Consider the following 15,174-nt stretch of genomic DNA (forward strand, 5'->3'; position numbering starts at 1 on the left):
CAGATGCATGCAGGTAGCACCAGGATGATTTATATTATTACTCCTACAATTACTATTAGAGCTGAAAAAATCCTTAGGCACAGCAAGACCATTATAGAATAAAATATGAAAGTAAATTGCAGAGGAAAGTAAAATAATTGAAGTAATAAGTGAAAATACATAATGCACAAGAAAATACTGTAATCCAACAACGACTTTCAGTGCTGTAAAAACTGGAAGACTCCTGTAAGAGGAAAACCAAGAAGCATCCATTTAGGAGACCCTCCATAATGCTGAAGTGTTTCTGTGAGCTTTAAAGCACACAGCAGAAAGCAATTCTGCCTGCACAGTTGATTTTGGGGGAGAGCTGGGGAAAAATGCCAAGACCGGGGGATCACAGGCAAGGAGACATCATCTCTTGGCTCCTGCTGGAGACAAGAGCCTGGGCTAGAAGCAGCCAGCTGCTGGCTGAATCACTCAGCCTCCGGGCAGAGCCAGGAGCAATGCCAACCTGCCCCCCCAACCTCCCCCAAAATCAGGGTTTCCACTGGGGTCCCAGTTATAGCAAGGGGAGCTGCCTGAGGAGTCCTTATTTCAACAGCTGCAATGAAAACATCTACATGAGTCTTACCTCTGTTTTCTGCACTTTGATGCTCTTCAAGTTTGCTGGGCTCCTGCTCGGTCCAGGCACCATGGTGGTCTTCCCCACCTTGCGTCCAGATTTTGCTGATTAACCAGTATGGCTGGGGCTTGAGCGAAGTTCTCCCATTGAGCCTCCTGAAGCAGCAGCTTAACCTGCATCATTAAAGCACGTCCCTGTGGCCTGACCAGATGCTGCAAAACAGCTGTGGGCTTTGCAATGCCAACCCAAACAGTGGTGACACCTACACACGCACAGAGGAAAGGTCACCACAGCACCTTTACCTTGCTCCAGCTTTTCATTCCACCTGAAGCATGTGGCCTCAGCAGATCCCAGGCTGCAGCATGCTCAACACAAGGTCCCAAAGGCTCAGAAAAGGAGAAGTGCTCACAGCAGAGATGAAAGACTAAAGGGCTGGGACTTGTCATGCCTGCAGCACAAATTTTGCAGTGGTTATCGGTACAAGGTGTTTATAGAGCAAGGTGCTAAAAGGAGAGTAAATGAAGTATTGGCCAAGAGCTGTGGGGGTCCCAGGTGGAGAAAGGCACAATTTTCTCTTCACAGCAAATGTCTCTCTGAAGAATTACTGCCATTCCCACTAATCTGTTTACTAGTAATGGTGTGGCACTTCAAATGATAGGACAAGAGCACCTCGTGATATTTTAAGGATCATGCAGAGCAATTTCTTGTTCTCCTGGGGGATTTGTTCTTCTCCTCCTGTTTCCAAGCAGCAGCAATCACAGCAGTCTGTGTGTCAGGGTTATGCTTATGGGTTTTACAACTGCCACAAGAAATCAGAAACAGATGCAGATGTTGGACACCTTTTCCCCAGGGCACTAATGACAGCTGTCATCTCCTCTACCTCCATCAGTGGCATTGGTGGAGGATAACAAGCTACCATGCAAAGAGCAGCTGCGAGGAGGTGGGTGGCTATTTATGGTTGGGTTTTGTTCTTCCCAGCTTCTTTATAGCCCTCTACATGGGACTGGAAGGGTTTGGTCCTGTTTTAAGCTGTACTTCTCACAGCAGCCCTCCAACTCTCACCTACCTGTAAGGACCAGCAGGGTGCTGTGAGGCTGGAGGAGGAGGTGGTCTTGCTTCTTCCTGGGGTTCAGGTGGCTCCCTTGGACCTCATCAAGAGCAGGCACAGCAATCCCACCTGGTTATACCTGGAAAAGGCAAGCTGTGTTTTAGTCACAGCCTTTGCAATGCAGGCCTAAGACTGCTGAGTTCACAGCAAAACACATTGTCCTCCTAGCTGAGTTCAAGCATGACATTAAGTACCTCTTTCAAAGCAGGAAAGACTCACATTTGCTTTCGCATAAATGTTCTTTCTGATGCATATAGGAGGACAGTGTTTGGTAGGAGATGAAGTTAACCTCAAGCAGTCCCTAAATCCTCTTCTGATTTCAGAAATGCATCCTCACATGGTGCTGCAGAGGCCCAGCTGTCCAGTGTAAGATGTTTACAGCAGCTTCTTAGCTGGGAAGATAGCTCCTCCTTTCACTACCATGTACCAGCAAGACTTTTTTATTTTTCATCTTAAACGACATCAGATTTTTTCCACTTTTCCTTGGTTTTGTTGGTTGGATTTCAGGGAACTTGCCAGCGTGAGGTTATCAGCAAGGCTTTTCTAAGCTTATCAATAGGATGCTGAGGGACAGGTCAATGTGAAGTTATCATTTCAGCCCTTCCATGTTGGCTGGTCTAACAGCAAGGCAGAGGACTCCGCAAAGTTAGTTGCTTGACCTTGGAACTTCTAGGTAGGTCTTTGCTCGTTGGTTCAGTCACTGCTGCTGTCTGCACACCAAAACACAGGCTTGGGCAGATTATGGGCTCAGCTGCATTAGTTTCCCAGAAGAGCAAGTTATTTCTGAAACACCTGGATTTCTCAGGAGCTGCAGGCGGTCTCTACACAGAAGAACACAAGGCTGTGCAGGCAGTCTCTACACAGAAGAACACAAGGCTGCAGGCATTTTACCTCTCGGTGCAGTGAAGATGGCAGCAGGCACGTATGGGCAGGATTCCTGGAGAACTCATGTCCCAGACAGGCACCAAAATAAGCCTCAGTATTTCAAACAACATCCACCGACTTCTGATGGGAGGCTCACAGCCGGATGTTCAATGTGCAGTATGTGCACCATGTGGTTTTGAAAATCTGAGCTTTCTGGGTTTAATGGGTTTTTCACAAAGAAATGAAGCAGAGGACAGAAGAAGAGCAGTCAGAAAATTGTTTTGTTTCAAGCAAAGAAACAGAAAAATGTGAACTTCCCAAAGCTGCTGGCATTTGCTAAATTGCAGTGGGAAGAATGATGTGCAGAGACTAAGTCTGACTCCTTCCGCCAGCATTACAATTACAAACAAATCACTACTGTTTTCTCACCATTCTCTTTCTGTAACAGATTTTTTTTATTGCTGATATTTTCCTGTGACTTGTGCTACTTCACTAGCTAACATAGCTTCCAAAACTTTCTGTGATGCTGGGCTTTGAGACCACTGCAAAATGCATGTCAGAGGAGTGATGAGCGGTATCACTAGGGGCTTTGCATTTTTAATGAAGGAACAGAGCTCATACTGAAAGGGAAGCTCTGGCCAAGCCACAAGTGCAGCCTGCCCGCCTTTGGGACCTGGGTTTTGGAGGTGAGCTTAATTTTATCATCATTAATTTCTGCAGAACATGCTGTACTTGCTGTTCTGGAATGGTGGAGCTGATATCTCAAACTCACACCCAGCAAAAGTACCAGAACTCACCTGTTTTGCAAAGACTACAAGAGGAAGCGGTGCCCCTGGACTGCTCAATGCACTCAGCTAGCATTTGCAAAAAAAAAAAAAAAAAAAAGGTAAAGATGTGCTACGCCACCATCCTTTCATAGAGAAAAAGGCTGCTGAGGCACTACTTAATAATTAACGCAGTCTCTTAACTCCACTTAACTCTCATCGTTAATATTTACAGCCAAGAAAAGACAGGTTGTGGAGCGGAGCCATGCAGAGACCAGACAACCTGGGCCAGGGATGCTTTCCTGGTGCCATGCTGGGATGCACGAACCAGGAGACGAGCGCTCAGCAAACACAACCTGCGGTCAGCCCATCACCAAAACGCAGACCCGGGCGTAAAGGTCCTGGAGGGAGCAAGACCCATGGATCCAAGAGACCATACCCCAAAGCACATCTCCCAGATCAGGCAGCCACTGTGCACCACCCATTGGCAAAGGGACTTCAGTATCAGAGGGGTTTGGAAAAGCTTAACAGGGTGGTCAGGAAGGGGGAATAAAGCAGGCACAGTTATCGTAGCTGTTTTCTCACTACCCAGCTCGCACATTGTCATTGGAAGCAAAGACCTTTATCCCAGAGCCTGGTTTTAGTGTTAAAGGTTTAACATCAGCAGAATAAATCCATGGCCATTAGACTACCGGAGAGTGCTAAGGTCAGCTGGATTAATCCGGTCTAAGGGTTTTAAAATTTCACAGCATTGCTTTTTTGGATACGTTCCCTCGGCTGTAGCACACTGGGGATGTGACTCCATGTGCAAACCAGGGCAGAGTGATCCAGCCACGCACTCCCCGGTGTCTCGCAGGTGGCAGGAGCCAGAGGCAGGGGTGTCAGGGAAAACACCCGCCCTCCAACCCTGGCATGATTGCAAACCATACTGCAGGAGCAGCTGTAGCCCTATGGAGATGGGCAATATCAGTATGTAAAGCGTGTGAAACGTCTGATAACCTGGAACCACAGTAACACAGACGTTTATGATGACAGAGCAGCTCCCGCACCATGGTAAGCGATGTGATGAATACCCTGTAGCTATTTCTACTTGCAATGCACACCGGATTTACAGCCTGATCTCCAGACATCCCTCCAAGGAGACCAGGTCTGTGTCTTGTGGGAGGACAGCCACTGCCTCTCCTCCTCGGCACCAAGACCCCATTAACACAGTCACAGCCCAAGCTCTTACCCCACCTTCCCTCCAGCTCAGCTTTTTGTTAGACCAGATACCCCCAACAGCCCATAGCTCCGGAGCAAAACCAGCCATAAGCCACATCAGCTGCACTGTTTGCTCTTGCAGAGGACCAGCACCCCGTCACCCCCAGCCCATGATCCCCTCTATCTTATCTTCAGATGTTCACCTCTCACTCCTCGAGGCACCAGCTCACTGCTCTGCCTTGCAAACCTCTTCTGCCGGTGTCTGTGCCCACAGATGTCCATCTGCATCCTCCTTGTGCATGTTCTTTAAGGAGAAGTGACTCTGTGAGCCCTTCTCTGAACCCCTTCTTCTGCACTATACACACACACACATATATATATTTAGATCATTAGTATCGATGAGATTAAGCATTTTCAATTTAGCAATTTTCAAGAGCCTGAGGGCTATCAGTTCCGTTTGTTTTCCTTCTCCCTTCCCACCCTCACAACCCAAAGCAGCGCATTTAAAGGAGGTCCATGCATTGCTGGCCTGGCTGGGGGGACCTGGCACATGCGGGGTGCCAGGAAGCCCCAAGCAGGGCTTGTCAGAGCTGTTGCTCCTCTGGTATACACAAAACAACTGCAAATAAAATCATTCAACCCAGCTTACTGAACCCACCCTCCCTCCAAGATGTTCCCTGAGGCTCACTTGAGGTTTTGCCACAAGGTTTTTAGTTTGGCTTGTGGATTTTTTTTTTTTTTAAATTGCAAACTTGAAACATGTCCTGATAAATTACATCCCTGCTTTTATGGCTCTTGCCCTTGTCTCTCTCATACATTTTCCCCATTTATGCAACTCTTTCTTTCCCCTCCCTGCTGTCCCTAGACTTTTTATCTTATGCATCATTCATCCCAGCTTACTGTCTTCTTTTAATACAGGCTTCTGGGAGATGCATATCTCCTTGAATTCCTTTTTCTCCTTCTGCCTTGCCCTGATTTGCACTCACTCACTTTCCCATGTCTACAGCTGTCTGCAGTCTTGCTGGGAACACTACATCCATGGAAGAGCAGAGGGAAGGAGAGCAGCTTCAACGCACCTTTCACCAAACCTTTGAAAATATCCCTGCCGTTTTAACAACCAGAGCCTGGCCCTGGGTTATCCAGAGGGAGAAGCCGCTGCTTAGCAGCGTCCACTGGCATTAACACATGGACGGACAATGGAAGGGGACAGGGCAACATAATGGTGTTAAATGTGGCAAAACACAAGGCTGAATTAGTAGGAGACCTGCCAGGCAGGTTTCACCAGGCTTTGGGTATGCTCCAATGCTAAGGAGGATGCTGTAGCAGCTTCACAGCAGCACTGGTGAGGACACCATGTCCCCCCCACCAGCACGCTGCAGGGTGATGCTCGCATCTAAACCCCAGAGCTGGTCTTTCTCTGAGCAGCATCTTTGGGAACAGCCCCTACAGATGCCATCCCTGAACCTGCCAGCTGGATTTTCAACTTGTGGTTCAAGCACCCAAAGGCCACCGTGGTGTCCTTGGCATGGCCGCCACAGCAGTGTCCATCCCAGCAGGTGCTGATATTTCCACCCTGGATATTTCTATTGCATTTCTCTGTTGTTTGCCAGTTCTCAGCTAGGAACCAGCCAATGTACCAGCACAGCTGTGGGATAGCTCGGTCCCTCCTCTTCTCTCACCCTTTCCCTGTGCTCCCATTCAAAACCACAGTGCAGATTTGCCAGAAAACCCAAGTCCTCCTTTGGTGGCATCTGCCACACTTGTCACATTACAGCTGACAGCTCAACACACCAGGAAACTCCCTCCAATTCCCCAAATGTGCTTTCTTCTGAACAAAAATGACAGTCCTGGGTAACATGAACTGAAAGACAAATGCAAGCACAGAAGTAAAAGCTTGGGAAGGGCTTTCCAGTCCTTTTGTAAAGCCTCTCAGATTTCTATCAGCTACAGAAGCCTGTAAATGTCCCATCTCTTTTTTCTGACACCAGCTAAAAAGGTAAAAGCTTCTGAGAAATTACCACCTATACCTCAGGGCTGTTAGGAGAGCTCACAGCTGGGTATTTGGCCTCTTGCTGGTGAGAAAGTACAAGACAGAGCCACATCCATCTCCTCTCATCAGGTACTGGCCCCTGTGACCGCGCCAGGCGTTATTCCCCAAAGTGCTCACGCCTGCCAAGTGTGTGGGACTAGCACATGGCCAGCACTTTGCTACTGGGTCATAAAGGCACATAAAATTTTAGAGGCAGAACATGGCAAACTATTGCTGAGAAGACATAATAGCTTTTCAGATGCTTTTTGCCTGTTCTGAATGAATTAACACAGCGGGTCCTTCCCTCCAGCAGCTCCTCTGCTTACCAGTAGCTCAGAGACCTTTTCCAAGCAAGTCCATAGCTCTAATGCCTTGTAGAGCTGATAAATAGATATACAGGCAGGTATACATAAGCGTGACAAGGCTTTCAACATTTCTTTAGGGTAAGCTGTTTGACCATTGACCTGCCAAAGCCAAGTCGGCAGGAAACCACCTTCTCAGTGCCAGGGCCATGGGTGCTGCGCAGCAGAAGCAGGGCTGAACCAGGGAAAACCATCAGTGAAGTCGTATCTGGACATGGGGCAGCCTAATGTCAAACCACCACTGGAGACCTTCTGGGACCAGGGTGGGAAGAGACACAGGCAAGATGCCTCTGGAGGTGATTTGACCATATCCAATTGCAATTCCCATGCTCTTAGTGGATCAGAAATGCTTGGGCTCATCCCAAGGCAACGCTGCCAGGCTCTACCTGAGGCTTGACATCCCCCTGAAGGTGAGGGGGGACCACTCAACTGTTTCAAGGCACATCTCAGGAGAACAGGAGGGGTGACCAGGCATAATGAAGGACACCAGGATTGCTCTGTGACCCTAGCTGAGGGCTGATCCCACCTGGAGCTCCTTTCTGCATCCAGGCATGGGGTGCACAACCAAGTGGGACCCTGGGTGGGGTGATCAGTTCATGGTTCCCTTACTCAGCATTTGCAAAGCACAGTTCACTTCTGAGAGGATTTCAAATTAAGCTCTTTAAGTAACAAAGCAAGATTTCTCTTTTAAACCTCTATTTAATCACATAATCCTGAGGGAAGACCTCTCCTCCCCTTGGGGAAAGAAAGAGAAGTAGGTTTGCTGAGGGAGACATAATTACTTTATCCCCATATAATTAGATGATATTTGTTGATTAAATATAGAAAGCCTTGGGGAAAGTTTGATTTTTTATAACAATTTAAAGATCTTTAAGAAAAAAATATACTCCCTTAAAAAAAAAAACAAACCATAGGAAGAGCCAATGAAGAGGCTGAGGAAAAGAATGGGTTGTCTTCTGGTGGCTTTTTGGTGCAAGGAGCAGAGCATGTTTTGCCTTTTGCTGCAGGAGGATGGAGGAAGGACTCACAATGACTCCCGTTATGGTCCAATGTGGCAAGGAGCTAAACCACCCCCAAATCCTGGCTGGCTGTGGTGGGAACTGGGGGGGCTCAGTACCAGAGGGGCTGTTATTTTGGATGACCCATGGCAAAGTTCACCTGTTAGATGAAAAAGACCACCACCAGGCCAGCCTTCTTATACATGGTCAGCTATGGGGTCACACCAGGTTGCTCAGGGTTTTATCCAGGCGAGTCTCAAAAGCCCCCAAGGATGGAGGCAGCACGGGCGCACAGGGCCAGAGCTTCACCTCCACCCAAACACAGGAGGCTGCAACACTCCCACATTTGCTAAAGCCAGGGCTGCTGGGGGATGGAGTAGCTGTGACTACTCTGGGTGTGCGTGCAAAGCCTGATGCTTTGATCACCAGGGCCTCCAGACACACAGAAACACAGAGGATGAGGACCACAAAGCCCACCCAGCACAGCCACGTGGGGAAGCGTGTTTCACTGAAAGCAACAAAGTGCTTTGAAGACTTTAGATGGAAGATAGGAAATATCAAAACACCCCCACATTATGTTATCAAAGCAACAGTGAAGCAAATCTGGAAACAGCCTAGAAAATATTAAATACTATTAAAATAAAATATTATTGAATACCTAAATAATAGTAAGTCTCATTTTCTATCTCAGACTCTCCTGATTTTTCTATGCGTCTTTCTGAGGTTATTCAACGCTACTTATATTTAATGTGATTTCAGCACATATACACAAAGGAAGCAGCTTACATGAGTTTGAAATCTGTTTCAGATGTGGAGCAGTTGACTACTGACAGTGCTCCTACAGAACTGATCCTCCATCCATTGATTAAAATTTAGAAACTCTGTCTACAAAGTTGTTAGGATAGTGAGAATAAAACTTATACCACTGGTAGCTGCTTTTTATACTAATCTGAGACCACAAAAGGTGATACAGATAGCAATATTTGCAATATTACTATTGAGTATTTAATGATAATGAATACACTGGGCCATTACACATTGCACCTGAGAAAGGAGCGTGCAGATGTGTTTTGGCTGCAAGCCCACGCTGCAGCATGGGCATCACCTGTGACAGGGACAGCTGAGCATCAGAACAACACTAAGTGCTCTGTGGAGGAAACCAGCTGCAAGAAGATCTTAGAAGATTTCACCACAGTCATCAAACCCCAGCCCCAGACCTGCCTTCTCTGCTGCCATGATGCCAGCAGCCCTCACATAGGTGATCTCTGCAAAGCCTCTTCCCTCCTCCTGCAAACCAGGTGGCATCGGTGGCCACCAAAGAGGCATCAGGGGCAGCCATGCTTGGAAGCAGGGGACCAGGATGGGGCAATGAGTGGTGACCAGTGCTTGGCACCTTTCCCTGGTGGCCCTCCAGGGTGGTGGTCCCCAGAGCATCACCTCCCCAGCATTCCCAGGGCTCCCAGTCCACTCTGCAAACATCCAGATCTCTGTATTACAGAGACAAGAGTCCCAAGACTCAAGTGATTTGGGAAGATTTGGTGCCAGGTTCGCATTAAAAGTTGCCATGAAGAGCTGGCTCAGCTCCCTGGTAACCCAGGACCCTCTGCTCCCCTTCCAGCAGCAGAGGCAGCTGCAGCACTGCACCAGCAACATCCCACCCACAGCCCCGACGAGCCCCGTAAGGAAAACCTGCACAGCATTGTTTACAGCAGACATCAAACAGGGCCTTGGAGGAGATCAGAGCTTTGCAAGGATTGTTCAAAAGGGCCTGGGTGCTCCCAGTGTTCTCTGTTTAATCTTGGGAGAAGGACATAGAAAACAGGGAGGAGGAGAAACACGAAACCAAGAAATATCTGCTGCATGGGTGAATACAGGCAGCTGGGGTAAGGCACCAGCCTCAGCCCATCTGGCATCTGGTAAGCAAACACATCCCATCCCCTTGCAACAAAACTAATACCCAAATTAACCCTCTGCATCAGCTGCAACTGGAGAAACCCCTGCCCCATCACTCCTTGCTCTCTGCTACAGTGACCTCAGTATGTGCTGACAAAGCCTCTTCCAAAGGCAGCTCAGCACATCACAGAGTCAGATTGGGTGCACAGGAAAGGCTGCCAACACAGACGGAAAATCTACTGACCCTTCCTCACTCTGAAGAGACCAACTATAAAATAATTTGAAAATCTGGTTTAAAAAAAATAAAATACCCAAGACCACTTCAGAAAGACACAGCTGGTTGTACAGGGCTCATTTGTTTTTTTTATGGAAGCTTCGCAGGATTACACTTATGAACAATCCTCAGTTTGATGCACTTGGTTATTAGAATATTAGCAGGAAATACATACCTGAGACAGGCTGGCCAGAACAAAGGCAGGAAAGAAACACTCACCTACAAATTACAGTCTTAAACTCAAGCTTTCAATATAAACACTGGCAGTTTTGCCTTATTTTTTTTCCACTGAAAGTATTGCCAGTGCCAATGTGTTGCCAGACCCAGAATTTGGGCCAGGTTCTGGATAAACAGGCAGTTTGGCACGCCTGGGCTTTCCTGTGCCTGGTCTGAGGTCAGAGGGTTCCTTAAACCTGCATCTGCTGGTGGTGCATCAGGTTGGACGTGCAAGTGCAGGCAGGGAGCCCCAGCCTGAGAGCCTGGCTGCTGCCCACACTAAGGGGGAAGAAGCCCCCACTGCCACAGAGGAGGTGGAAGCATCACTGGGGGCTCTCAGCACCCTTTGGGGCAAGCACTTAGAGGCAGGAAAGAAACACCCAGAGCCCAACCTCGCAATCGTTTTTCTACAACAGGGGAGAGGAGCACAAGCACCCAGATGGGGCAGAGGGAGGAGCAGCAGGATGAGATGAAGCCATGCCAGAGATGGGAGGGATAAACGAGAGCTTAAATACAGTAATATATATGCATATTTTGCCTTTTCTGGGAAGTCATAGTGTGCTTCTGGCAGCTCCTGCCCAACCCACCCCAGAGTGCCGAGGTCATCCGGCCCCCCACAACACATCTCCCGTCGTGCCAAGCTTTAATGAACAAAGATGAAGGATTCAGGCAGAGATGCAGGATGAGTAACACACTGTTCCTCTTGGCCCATGGGGTTCTGGGCAGCACCACAGCCCCCAGGGCTCCCAGTGGAGACGATTTTTCAGCCTCTGAGAGGCCAGAGCAGACCTCAAAAGAATCCCAGCAGTCCTTTTTTTTCTTCGTTCTTGAAATTATAAGATTGATTTTGGTAACACTGTAAAGCACTGGAGCAATTGCTGCTCTATTCCATGGCCATTTCCCAGCAGGTTTCCCTCCCACCGCCTGCCAGGATTCGTTTGCCACCTCTAATCCCAATACCAGGAGTGGGGTGCACCCTCCTCATCTGCCTGCAGCAGAGGCTGGTCTAGCAGGGCAGAGCTGCCAGCAGCCCTCGCCCCATGGGTCCCCAAGAAATGTGGCCAAGGGACCTCTAAGCCACAGTCACCATTAACCCCACCAGCACATTTTGTCTGATGTGGCACCACAGACAGCACATCCCCATCCCTGGTTACACCAGGCTGCAAAACTCACCTCAAGCAACATCCATGAGCAGAGACCTCTTTCAGCATTGACTACCCCATGCTGAAAGATCTACCTTTGAAGCTTAAAACCAACCTCCTTTCATTTGGGCAGTCCCAGTAGCTTTTATAACCTTCCCAGTGCCCTGCTCGAGTCCCTCCCTCCTGCTGTCCTTATGGCAAACCAGATCCACCTGTAGAGAAATCGTGTGCTGCTGGTTGTCATCCTCCAGAGCCCTTTGCCAGCTGCTTCCACACAGCAGTGTGGCTCTCACGGGCATGGGAAATACCCTGTAACACTGACCTGGGAGACCAAAAATTGCAGAAAGTGGAGGTTTTATGAAAATAATTACAGGGACCAAACGGGTTTTGCTGTTGGCCATGTCCACCTTTACAGCAGTGCATCAGGATGCAGGTGGAGACGGATGCTCGCTGCTGCTGCTCTCCAGAAGAGCTCTCAAGGAGCCGTGGTGGGCTTCTGGGGAAGCAGTAAACACCTTGACACCAGAGATAAAACACATCTCCTTCCCATAGATTTGATATTACTGACTGCTATGGGAGTGTGTATCCCTGGAGTTTGGGTTAAGCGTGGGTCTCCCATACCCAGCAAGTACTGTGGGAGCACCAAGCATAATGCTTCCAGCCATGCACACCACCCTTGCTGTCAGTCTTCCCAAAATATTTAAGAAAATATAAAGAAGGAAAAACACGTAAAAAGGCAAAACTGGGGAATAACATATTCTTAAGCCCCACCACAGCATGCAACAGAGCACTGGCAAGCCCTGCTTGCCTGAGAAGGTCCTGCCTGCAGCAGGGCGATCAGAGCCAGCAATCCCATCAGGGAGGACCACAGGACCTAACTCCAATTGCCGTTTTCACATTTTCCCTTTTAAAATAACAGGCAGCAGATCTCACTCCCTTTAGATAAGCCCAGGACGAGCACAGCATCATGGGCTGGCAGCTTGACAGCAGGCACAGACAGCCCGCAGCAAAGCCGGGCAGGGAGGGTGCTCCATCCCCGCTGACACCCCAGCCAGATATTATCCCTCATTTTGTTAAGTGAAACTTGCTGCTTTCTTATGGGTCTGTTGAAAAACCACATCGTGTCCACTCCTTGTCTTTAAGCTCACATTAACCACCCCACTGAGGCTGGTGGGACCTGTCCCATCCTCTTCCCAAGGGCAGCGGCAGACCCAGAGGGAGTGAAGGGGAAAAATGTGGTGTCCCCATCCACTCTCCACCCGTAACCCCCTTTGCAGAGACCTCCAGGACCAGGCAGAACCCAGGGACAAGGTGATTCCCCATCCCCAAAGAGGGGTTTGCCCCAAACAAGGTGAGCCCCAAAACCGCTGCAGACTTAATCATGGAGGGGCCACCTCCATGAGATGAACAAGTTGGTTTAGTTACAGGGAATTTGAGCAATCAGCTTTGTCGCTGACATTTTAAAAGTAGCCACGAATGTGTTCAAGGAAGGCGGCGATTACCTTGGCACACCTCTCCCAGTGATGCATGGTGCCTGCAGCAAAGGAAGCGACAACATTGATTTTAGCTCCGTGTCTTAATACTGTGCATTACACAACTGCATGCGGAGGCTACGCTGCTCCTAGGATGCTCTTTGCTCCAGCAGTATTTGGTGTGGTCAGGAGACATTCATCATTGCTTCCTCAAACCAGAAGGCATGATTTGGTGCTTCATTTTGAGCAGCTTTGATGCTGTTCTCTCAACCCATGAGCTTTTTCGTCTCATTTTCTCCCCGTCTTGCCGAGGAGGGAGGGTGAGCGAGCGGCTGGGTGGGCACCTGGCAGTCAACCAAGGTCAACCCACCACACACTCCACACACGTTTGCTCCTTTTGCAAGTGGGCATCTGCAGACCTTCTAGAAACCATGTGCTCCCCAGGGTACGAGGACAGTGGGCAGCTCGGCATCGGAGACGGCTCCCACAAAATGGGGGCTTTTGTGCCCCCATGTCCCCAAGGGCTCCACTTGGCCACTGCATGGGGCCATGCATGTAGCTGCATGCCACCACCCTGAGATGTCATGAGTGTGCACGGGCTCAGAGACCTCACCAGGAATGGAGATCCCATCCCTCTGAGCAAGGCTCGAGTCAAAAAAGCTGGATAATAACTTCAATTTCTGTGGCCTTGCTTTCTCACTGCTCTTTCTCCATGGTGTTTAGCAGCTTTTGTATCTTATTTGTTTAAAGGAACCAAAAAGCTTTGTTCTGAGCAGACGCTGGGAGAGCAGCAGCACAGGTATTTCAGCACTACCCACATAAGCTGAGCAGAGCTCAGAGCAGCTTTTCTTGTAATGCTGTAAGCCTGCTGCCAAAGAACAATATTTTATTATTAGTGTGCTAATGCCACGATCCGGTGTTTCGCAGCCTCAGCTCCTGCCTGCAGAGCTCACCACTGGTTTTCCTTCTGCATTAATCTGGAGAGTAGATTTCAATAATACGTGGACGATATATCATTCATGGGGTGGTCTGCTGGAGAAGACCAAAGCATGCTAGAAATCGCACCAGGAACCCCATGTTGTGCTGAAATATGCCACACAACATCAATCCTATGCAAAGGTACTGAGGTGGACTTTTATTTATTAGCTCCCTTGCAAGGACCATGCCACCTCAGTGCAACAAAACCCACTGTCACCACATGCTGGAGAGGACAACTCTGTTATAACCTATAACACCCTGATGCTGCAAGCACAGCCCATGCTGGCAGATGCCCTACCAGCCCCTGGTAAGGTTTGACCATGGCCAGGGGGAAAACAGACCTTGGTATGCAGTGGTTCACAGGCAGAGGGCTGGTTGTTAATCAGAAATAGAAAAGATGGGTTAAGGCTTTCTTTACATGTCCAGCCCGCACCTGGGCAAGAAGCAGAAAAAAAAAAAAAAAAAGAAAAAAAAAAAAAGGAGGAAAGTCCAAGTTAAACCCCCAGGCTGAAAAAAATGTGTCTTCACTTCTCTGGCTTGCAACCATAGAGAGATCGGAGCCAGTGATGGATGGCTGGGAAGAGCCGTCCCCAGTCCAGGGGGGCCGGAGCAAGGATGGGTGAAACTCAAAAAAGCAGCTGGATGTGCTGTCAGTGCCCATCCACTGACGGGAAGGGAAAGCAGAATCTGAAGCCAAAGACTCGTCCCAAAGTGGCAAATAGAAACTGTAAGGCACAACTAATTCTCTTTACTATTATTGTTTTATTATTTATCGTCTTACTGTATTATTGTGATTAATTAGCCTATTTTCACATAAAAAAGGACTTGCAGGATCTCATTAAATAATACATAACCTGTACATTTTATTTTAAAAAAAAGTCAAGGAAAGTTATTTCACTTTCATTTGTGGCAGCCTTAACACCACGTGTAAATTACACCCTTACCTGTTGCAGTCTGACGTGACTTTGCCCTGGCAGCGGGTGCCGCAGCCACCTCGCAGGGGAACAGAGGCGCCCAAACTGCAGTGAGGGGCACGGCACGGTGGGAGGCATCGCCTGCCAACGGAGCCAGACCCCCCAGCTCAGGATGAAATGCCTCTTCTGATGCGGTTTGCTTCAAAGCAAGCAGTCAGTTAGCAAATGTCATCTTAAATCAGGTTTTTTTGAGTTGAATCACACTGTTCATAAGCATGATTTGAGGGATGGAATAAACATGGAATTACTTGGAGGCATCTTTGCTTGTGCTGATCATATGTGTGTCTCAATGAAATAAA

This window comes from Accipiter gentilis, chromosome 6, assembly GCF_929443795.1.
Source record: "Accipiter gentilis chromosome 6, bAccGen1.1, whole genome shotgun sequence".
Lineage (NCBI taxonomy): Eukaryota > Metazoa > Chordata > Aves > Accipitriformes > Accipitridae > Astur > Astur gentilis.